We start from the raw sequence: 9,223 nt of genomic DNA, 5'->3' as shown, positions 1-9,223 counted from the left end.
ACCTGTGACGGCCACAGGCCTTGCCAGTGTGTGTTTTCCTGCCTCTGCTTTTCTTTTTCCAGTATGGAAAACCTGCCCCTCTCATTTCATTAAAGGATTGGTTTCACCTGCTTGGTGCCTTTAAAAGCTGGGGGAATCCAAGATGGCTTTCTCTCTCTCTTTCTCCCTCCTGGAAGGCTGGAGCCTTTCAGGTCTCTCCGGGTTTGGTTTGGTTTGGTTTGGTTTGGTTGTATTTGATTATGCTGAGTTTCTAGACCTTATTATTTTTCCTTTGTTGAATATTTTCAATAAACTACTCATTTACTTTAAAAGCTGTTCCGTGTCGACCTCCCTTCTTTGTTGTGCCCTTCAACGAGCTGGGCATAACATACCACATTGTGTCATCCTTGGCCATGTAGAGAAGGCTTCCATGAGATGCTTGAACTTACCTGTAAGAACAGCAGCATGTACTAAAGTCGATCAATAATGTCTTGAGAACTACTGTGAGTTATGAAGCGCTAGGGCCTCGGCGACGGGAGAATAAAGAACGAAAAGAACGCAGCCCAAATAACCAAGGACATAAAAAGGTTGAAAGACTACAGTGAAGTGTCCTCTGTCCAGGACAGCGCTCTGGTTGTGTGTTTATGGACAAAGTTTGTAAGATGCTGGTTTACAAAAAGACAGCAACAGGTGAACAAAGCTGAATTCACAAGAGTGCAGCCAAATCATGATGAGGAGGCTGTGGTGGAAAACCTTTGTGTTCATTTGTTCCTTGGATGTAGTCTGAACATGTTTGTTTACAGCTGAACTGAAAATAATCTGAGGCCGGTGTGTATTGCTGGTGTACGTGAGCAGCGGTACAAATCAGGTTCAGAGGTTCAGGCGCAGACCAGTGTACACGAGATAAACCAGGAGCAGCAATATAACAAACTGAAATCTCCCTCTTCAGAGGACTAATGACAAGAGTGAAACTGAAACGAAGCAGGACTCTAAAAAACACGGGGCAAAAACTACAAACAATGAGGAACCAGACTGTAACTTAAAATGTTAAAAGAGCTGGCAAGAGAGGGAACACAGACGGAGGGATTACTGAGGAGGGGAGGCTGACGGCATGCCAGGCGATGTGGCGTTTCGGGCTGAATGAGGGAGGAGAGACCGGGCAGGTGGATGGCGATGAACTAGGGAACGTTGGAGGAGAAGTTTTAGGGTTAAGGGAGAAGAAGCCAGTAGAGCGGCAGGAGGAGGGTCCAACTGTGAGACAAGAATTACAAAGAGCTGCGACTACGACGAGGTTTTAAAGCAGAACGGAGCCAAGGCTGCCAACACAGAGGTAAGTCTACGGTCTGCTGCCATCTTTTAGGAGGCGTGAACAATGGCAGAGCCACTCCCCACCACAGCTGGAAGAGCTCAATGATTGTGGATCGGCTGCACCTGCCCACGTACCTGCCGTCACCTGAGAGAGGGAGTCCCAGTGGATGGAGCCAGAGGTGGAGGGTGTGACAAGGAGACTGGTTCCCAGGAACCTTTAGCTCATTACATCCATGCACTCCCTCATATTGAAGCTGGACATGTGTCCTTTTAAGGAAAAGTCCAACTACCCTGTTGCAACAACTCATATGTAAGCGACTTTTCAAGATGGCGGTGTGAAGTAAGGTTGGGCTGGGGAGTGTCAGCACAGAGTTTATGATGTTCGCACTTAAGAAACCCACTGAGACACATTTTCCTTTGCTTAGTTCACGATGAGTATCAATGCATGCTTTTTGAGGCCGTCTGACAACAGAAAGTGTAATAAAAGCTCTGAATCTGACACCGTAAATGACTCCAATGACGAGGCTACCGAGGCTACTAGCATTTTAGTTAGTGACGGCAGAGCAATGAATCCAGCATTGCAGGAGGTAGTTCGAGCTGTTACGACAAACCTCACTAAAGTTTTTGAGGACAAGCTGGAGCCAATTTCCCAGTTCCTGCAATCACAGCAAGAGCAGCTGCAGAACCATGAGACGCGCATCACCGAGGCCGAGAAGCGGATCTCGGCCATAGAGGATGCCTCAGAGCCCATGGGCATCAAGCTCAAGTCGCTGGAGAAAAAGGTGGCGGAGCTCGTGGAATGCGCCGACCACTTAGAAAACAGAGGGAGACGCAAGAACATCCCGATTCTCAATCTTCCAGAGTGGGTGGAGGGCAATAACCTGTTTGAAGAAGGCATTCAGATTGTTGGCCTCCTCCACCGTCCCCCCTGCTGTTCTGGCTTTTGTTCTGAAGCCTGTGATGGTTTTCACACCCTGCCAGACCTCCCTTATGTTGTTGTCCCTCAGCTGCTGCTCCACCTTCCTCCTGTAGGTGTCTTTGGCCTCCTTCAGGCAGAGCTTCACCTCCCTCTGTGCTGCTCTGATTGCCTCCCTGTCTTCGGTCCTGAAGGCCACCTTCTTCCTGTTGAGTGCAGCTTTGACCTCCTGCATCACCCAGGGTTTGTTGTTGGTAACAACAAACAGCCTTAGCAGGAGAGACTACATCCACACAGAAGTTCAGGTCCTCAGTCAGGCAGTGGGTCAGCCCCTCAGTGTCCTCACCATGGGGGGGAAACAGAACATCCCAAGAGGTGGTTTCCATACAGTCCCTCAGGGCCTCCTCCACCTCAGGAGACCACCTCCTGATGGAGCGTGTTGTGGCCGGCTGTCTTTTGACCAGAGGGATGTACTGAGGCTGTAGGAGGACTAGGTTGTGGTCTGACTTCCCAAGTGGGGGGAGGGGGGGGGGTGGCTCTGTATGCGTCCCGTACATTAGCATACAGGAGGTCGATTGTCCGGTTGTTTCTGGTGGGACAGTTCACAAACTGGTGGAAAGCAGGCACTTGGGGGGGATGTAAACACACATCGCGATCACGTGACTGAACTCCCGTGGCAAGTAATATGGCTACAGGCTAACGGCTAACAGTTCTAAATCCCAACAACACAGAACCACCTTGACAGAAACGTGACTTGGGTTACACCAGCGGTTGTTAACGTACATGATGAGACCCCCACCTCTGCTTTTTCCGCATGCTTTCGTATCTCTGTCCGCTCTCACTGTAGTGAAGCCCGACAGGTCCACGGTAGCGTCCAGTGTTAGCTGGGTTAGCCACGATTCCGAGAGGATGAACAAGCTGCACTCCCGGTAGATGCGCTGGTTGATCAGCACCAACAGCTCGTCCATCTTGTTCTGCAAGACGTTTACGTTCCCCATAATTACCGTCAGGATTGATGGTTCGAAACGCCTCCGGTCTGTTAGCCTAGCCTTCAGCCAAGCACCAGCCTTGCTGCCCCGGTAAAGTCTTCTCAGCTCAGCTGGGATGTCATGTCGTATTCCAGCCTGTGCTGGAATACGACATGACCTTCACCTGAAGACCTGAGGGCTCTACTGGGCTCTTAAAAGCACATCAGATAAATAAGAAGGACCGAGACCGTTAAGATATTTATAAACTAATAAAAGAATCTTAAAATCTGTTCTAAAAGATACGGGAAGCCAATGCAGAACGTTTCTCCGGTTCTCCCTCATCCACTGACAGCCTCACATTGTCGTCGTACCTGTTTGTGGAAGAAATGGTACAGATGTGGACCCTTGGGGGCCTATAAGGGCTGCAAGGTGGCGCAGTGGTTAGTACTGTTGCCTCGCAGCTAGAAGGTCACCGGTTGGCGTCCCGGTGAGGACACCCAGGATCTTCCTGCGTGGAGTCTCCATGTTCTCCCCGTGCAGCGTGGGTTCTCTCCGGGTTCTCCGGCTTCCTCCCACAGTCCAGAAACATGCTGAGGTTAATTGGTGATTGTAAATTGTCCGTAGGTGTGAATGTGAGTGTGCTTGGTTGTCTGTCTCTAAGTGTAGCCCTGTGATAGACTGGTTACCTGTCCAGGTGAACCTGCCTTCACCCTGAGTCAGCTGGGATAGGCTCCACCCCCCACCACCCTGGTGAGGATTAAGGTGTAGAGATGATGGATGGATGGTACATATAAGTACCATGTGGATCAACTCAGAACCTGTGAGGGTACATCACCAGCAGTTGTACCTTATTGTCTGCTGCACAGGTGTTTATGTTCAACTTAAAATCATTAAAATAGCTGTAATGCAGAGACATTTGTTAATCACCAGTGGGTCATATTTCTGAGCGCTGCCACGCCCTTCTGGGTTTTGGTCATGTGTGGTTTTTGTTTTAGAGTTTACTTTTGCTGTCAGGAAAGCCTTACACTTGCAGTCCTACGGTTTAGGAGAAGGAGAGTGTGTCTTATTCCTCTGCCAATGTTCAGCAGTGTTTGCTTTATTTTGGTTTTATCGTTGCTTGAAGTGTGTCATTCCGACTTTTCCTGTATGTGAATAAGTTTTTAGTACACGTGTGGAACATACTCAGAGAACGTTGCATTTCATAGAAGTAAGCATAATGCCATGTCAACACTTAAAATCTGTACTTGGAATGTAAATGGCATTCATACACCAATTAAACGGAGAAAGGTCTTGAATTGTCTTCAGAGGGAACAGGTGCATGTAGTCTTGTTACAGGAGACTCAGCTAGATGCCAAAGAACATGCTAAACTGCAGCAGGGGGTTTTCAGCTATGTCTTCTCCTCTTCTTTCTCATCTCGGAGCAGGGGCGGGGCTATCTTAATCAGGAAGAACCTGCCCTCTAAATTTGTAGACTACATCCAGGGCACAGGAGGGCGCTATGTGATTGTGAGAGGTGTTTTATATGGAGAGGAAATTGCATTTATGAGCATGTACTGTCCCCCTGGTCAGACAGGAGATTGTTTACTCGCTGCTTTTAACAAATTAATTAATTTTAATACCCGAAATTCATTCGTCGGGGCAATTTTAACTGTCATCTGAAGCCACTCATAGAAAAATCTCCTGCAGGTCAACACCCATTACCTCAGGCCAGGATCATTACATCATTCTGCGAAGAGCTAGCATATGTAGATGTGTGGAGAGCACAACATCTGATGGACAAAGAGTTCTTTTTTTTTTCCAAAGGACATTCATGTCATACACGAAGTTATATTACCATCAATCACATCCAGTTCTATGGGTCGTACAGTCATATCGGATCACGCTGCAGTCTTTGTTCAGTGTAGCACTGGGAGTATGTCCGACCAGCCTCGAAGGTGGCACTTTGAGTCCTCTATACCAGTGATTCTCAACTGGCGGACCTGTTCTGGGTGGGTCGCGGACAGCTGGTCAAAATTAAATAATATATAATGTGCATCTCAGGTTGGACTCATTTTTTATTTTGAAAAAACTTTTATTTTGACAGGCATGGTAAGGATAGTTTGTTTAACGTTCATTTTAAGTTTGTGTTGATGTTGGGATGCAAGATGGCAAAGCACAAATATGACTCAGAGTATTTAAATTACTACGACTAGGACTGGACCTGAATAGCCGACTAGTCGTTCACTGTGCTGAAATCGGGAAATCAGTTTGAATATTCTAATATAATAAAACGTTAATATAATATTCTAATATTCTAATCAGGAGTAGAACACGTGCCCAACTGTCTCATTAAGTTGAACAAATGACCTGATTAGGCCAAAACTTTATTTTCGAGTAGTTTGAGTATTTATTTTATTCACTGTTGTACATGCAGTGGTCATGGTCCAGTGACTGTGCATGGTTATATGCTCTGAAATGCATGTTGCACAGGAAAATATATTGAATATTGAATTCTAAAAAAACGTGGACCATGGGAAAATGTGGGTCCCAGGGTGAGACCAGTGCTCTATACTACATGATAAAACATTTACGTCATACTTTGTAGAGGAATTCAGACTGTTCTTGTCAATCAATGCAGCTTCCACAGATGACCCATCATTACTGTGGGAGACATCTAAAGCCTACTGCAGAGGTATAATTACCTCATACGCAAGAAGTAAAAGACGACGACAAGCTGAACAGAGAGTGATACTGGAATCCAAACTGAGAGAAGCTGAACAAAACTACCTCATTAAGTCCTCTAATGGTAAACTTAAGGAAATATCTGCTACCCGTTCGGCATTAGATTGTTTAACACAGCACAGCGTAACACTAGATTTGCTAAACAACCGTTATATGAACATGGCGATCAGCCGGGAAAATATTTGGGATTTCTAACAAAAAAGAAGTCTGATTCACAAGACATCTCTTCAATTAAAGATTCAAACGGTAGACAATTTTTTGACACAGCAACAATTAATAACATATTTAGAAGCTTTTATGAGAATCTATATGATTGCAGATGTATAATAATAGTCCGGATTTAATGGATGAATTTTTCTCTCGTCTCAGTCTTCCTAGTCTATCAGAGGATCAAAAATCTACTTTGAATTCTCCAATATCTAGGAAGGAAGTGTTGGATGCCATTAAGGGTTTGCAGTCCGGAAAAGCAGCAGGACCCGACGGACTCGGTTCTGAATTCTATAAAGAGTTCCAAAGCGTATTAGTTGATCCACTGCAAGACATGTACAATGACTCCTTTGTGAAAGGCCTCCTGCCCATGTCTTTGAGAGCTAATATTTCATTGACACTTAAAAATGGGAAACCGCCCAAAGACTGTGCCTCGTATCTGCCAATTTCATTGTTAAATGTGGATTTAAAAATTCTCTCCAAGGTGCTAGCGAGGTGTCGGGAAGGGTTGCTTCCTTTGCTTATTAACCAAGACCAAACTGGTTTTATTAAGGGCCGCAACTCGGACAGTAACATGTGCAGGCTGCTGAATGTGATCCAGATCTTTCAACAAAAGTTGAAGCATGGTCTTGTTGTCTCTCTTGATGCTGAAAAGGCCTTCAACCACATTGAATGTCCTTTTTTTTCCTAAACTCTGCATAGATTTGGTTTGGGTGACAATTTTACAAGCTGGATTAAGCTTCTCTATAGCAACCCCTGTTCAGCAGTTCTAACAATTGGCTGGCAGTCGCCTAGCTTTCAGGTTCGGAGGGGTACACGCCAGGGCTGTCCCTTCTCCCCCTTGCTCTTTGCCTTGGCCATCAAACCGTTAGCAGAGGCCATTCGGGTCAGGGAGGACATACATGGTCCAACTATTTGAGAGAGGCATCATAAGATTACTTTGTATGCTGATGATGTCCTTATTTTTCTGACTCAACCCGAGTTGTCCATTCCCTCTCTCATTGAGACTGTTAGTAAATTTAGTGCCATTTCAGGTTACAAAATCAATTTCAACAAATCAGAGGTGATGCCTTTGGGCACTTTGAAAGAAAAACCTAAAGTCCCCTCTCCATTCCCGTTCACTTGGTCTCCAGAAGGATTCATATGTATTTAGGAGTAAAAGTAACACCTAATTTTGATAAGATGTACAAGTGTAATTTTATTCCCCTCTTTGATCGTATAAAATTGGACTTGGAGCGATGGAAGACTTTGCCTCTCTCCTGGTTGGGTCGTGTCTCGCTCCCGAAGATGAATGTTATGCCCGGGCTGATTTGCCCAATTCAAATGATCCCAATTCTTCTTTCACACAAGATTATCAAAATTTTAAATGGCTGGATGAGTTCGTTTATTTGGGCTGGGAGGAAGCCACGTCTGAAAATTTCCACATGATGTCTCCCATCCTCGAAAGGAGGTCTTGAGCTCCCAGGTTTTAGAAAATACCAGCTCAGTGCACATGGTAGTGCTGCAGCCGGCTGGATTCATAACCCTGTCTCTCTTTGGCTTGACATAGAGGGCTCCATGTCTACATTCCCCTTAAAAAATTTACAATTTTTGAAAAAAGTCAAAAACCTGAAGTTGTCTTGCAGTAACCCACTTTCAGTTTTCACTGGCAAATTGTTCAAAAACTTGAGGTGGTTCTAAACTGACCTCATTATTTACACCCCTGTGTGATAACCCTGTCTTCCCACCTGGAACGACAGATTGTGGATTTCAGGTTTGGGCAACTAAAGGGATTTCTGTTCTTTCAGACTTAATGGATGGGCCCTCTATGTTGTACTTTAATCAAATGGTTTCTAAATATGATATCAAGAGACAGGATTTTTTCTGCTATTTGCAAGTGAGAGACTATGTTCAGAGGAAAACATCATTACTTTCACATCAATCTATCTCTGACTTAGAAAAACAGTTATTTGTGCCCAGATTTAAGACCTCTATAAAGTCCTCTTACACCTTACTGAAAGAATATGCAAGTACCAGCACTATCCATTTAAGAGGGCTATGGGAAAGGGAACTGGGGAAGCAAATAAATGATGAGGATTGGGACAATATCTGGATAAATGCAAACTCTTTAAGTGTCTGTAATCGGGTTAAAGCTTCACGACGCAAAATCTTTTATCGAGTGCATATTTCCCCCTCTCAGCGTCACAGATTTAGTTCAGGCCTTTTTCCTTTATGCCCCAAATGTAAAATTGAAGTGAGCACTCTTATTCATTGTAACTGGTTCTGTAGAAAAATACAAATCTTTTGGTATGTTGTAAAATGTGAACTGGATAAAATATTCTCTGTTTCGGTTACTACAGAATGTAACCCGCTGACCATGTTGCTTGGAATAACAGATGTCAAGGATGTGCAAGGAAATGTGTCCTTCTGAACTGGAATACGGACAAAGCGCCATCTAAAACCCAGTGGCATCGGACAGTACTGGAATATGTGTCCTTGGATTATCTAACCAGCAAGTTACACAGCAGAGAACATGGGTTTCACCAAACATGGGACTGGACATTTCTGCTGTCCTGCATAGAGGCGTAATGAGAGCTCATTTATACGACGACATCACAGACTTACATTGATTGACTCTGAGCTTTTCACCTGTTTTTGATCTGAGCTGGAATATTCTGTTGTTTTCTTTTCTTTGTTTTGTTCTTTTCCCTATTTATAAAAAACAAACAATAAACATGTATTGGGGAAAAAACAACAACAACAAAAATTCATATGTAAGCAGTAATAAAACCGGCATGTGTGGAACTCCACATGCTGTCCTGCTACCTGTGCTGTTACCTGTGCTGTTACCCGTCCTGTTGCCTGTCCTGCTACCTGTCCTGTTACACGTCCTATTACCTGTCCTCTTACCTGTGCTGTTACCTGTGCTGTTACCTGCGCTGTTCCCTGTTCTGTTACCTTTGTTGTTACCTGTACTGTTACCTTTGCTGTTACCTGTCCTGCTACCTGTCCTGTTACCTGTCCTGTTCCCTGGACTGTTACCTGTGCTGTTACACGTCCTGTTACCTGTCCTGTTACCTGTCCTGTTACCTGGACTGCTACTTGTACTGTTCCCCGTCCTGTTACCGGTCCTGTTACAGGTCCT

The sequence above is a fragment of the Stegastes partitus genome, unplaced genomic scaffold, assembly GCF_000690725.1.
Source record: "Stegastes partitus isolate 25-593 unplaced genomic scaffold, Stegastes_partitus-1.0.2 Scaffold2362, whole genome shotgun sequence".
Taxonomy (NCBI): Eukaryota; Metazoa; Chordata; class Actinopteri; family Pomacentridae; genus Stegastes; species Stegastes partitus.
This window is presented reverse-complemented; position numbering follows the sequence as displayed.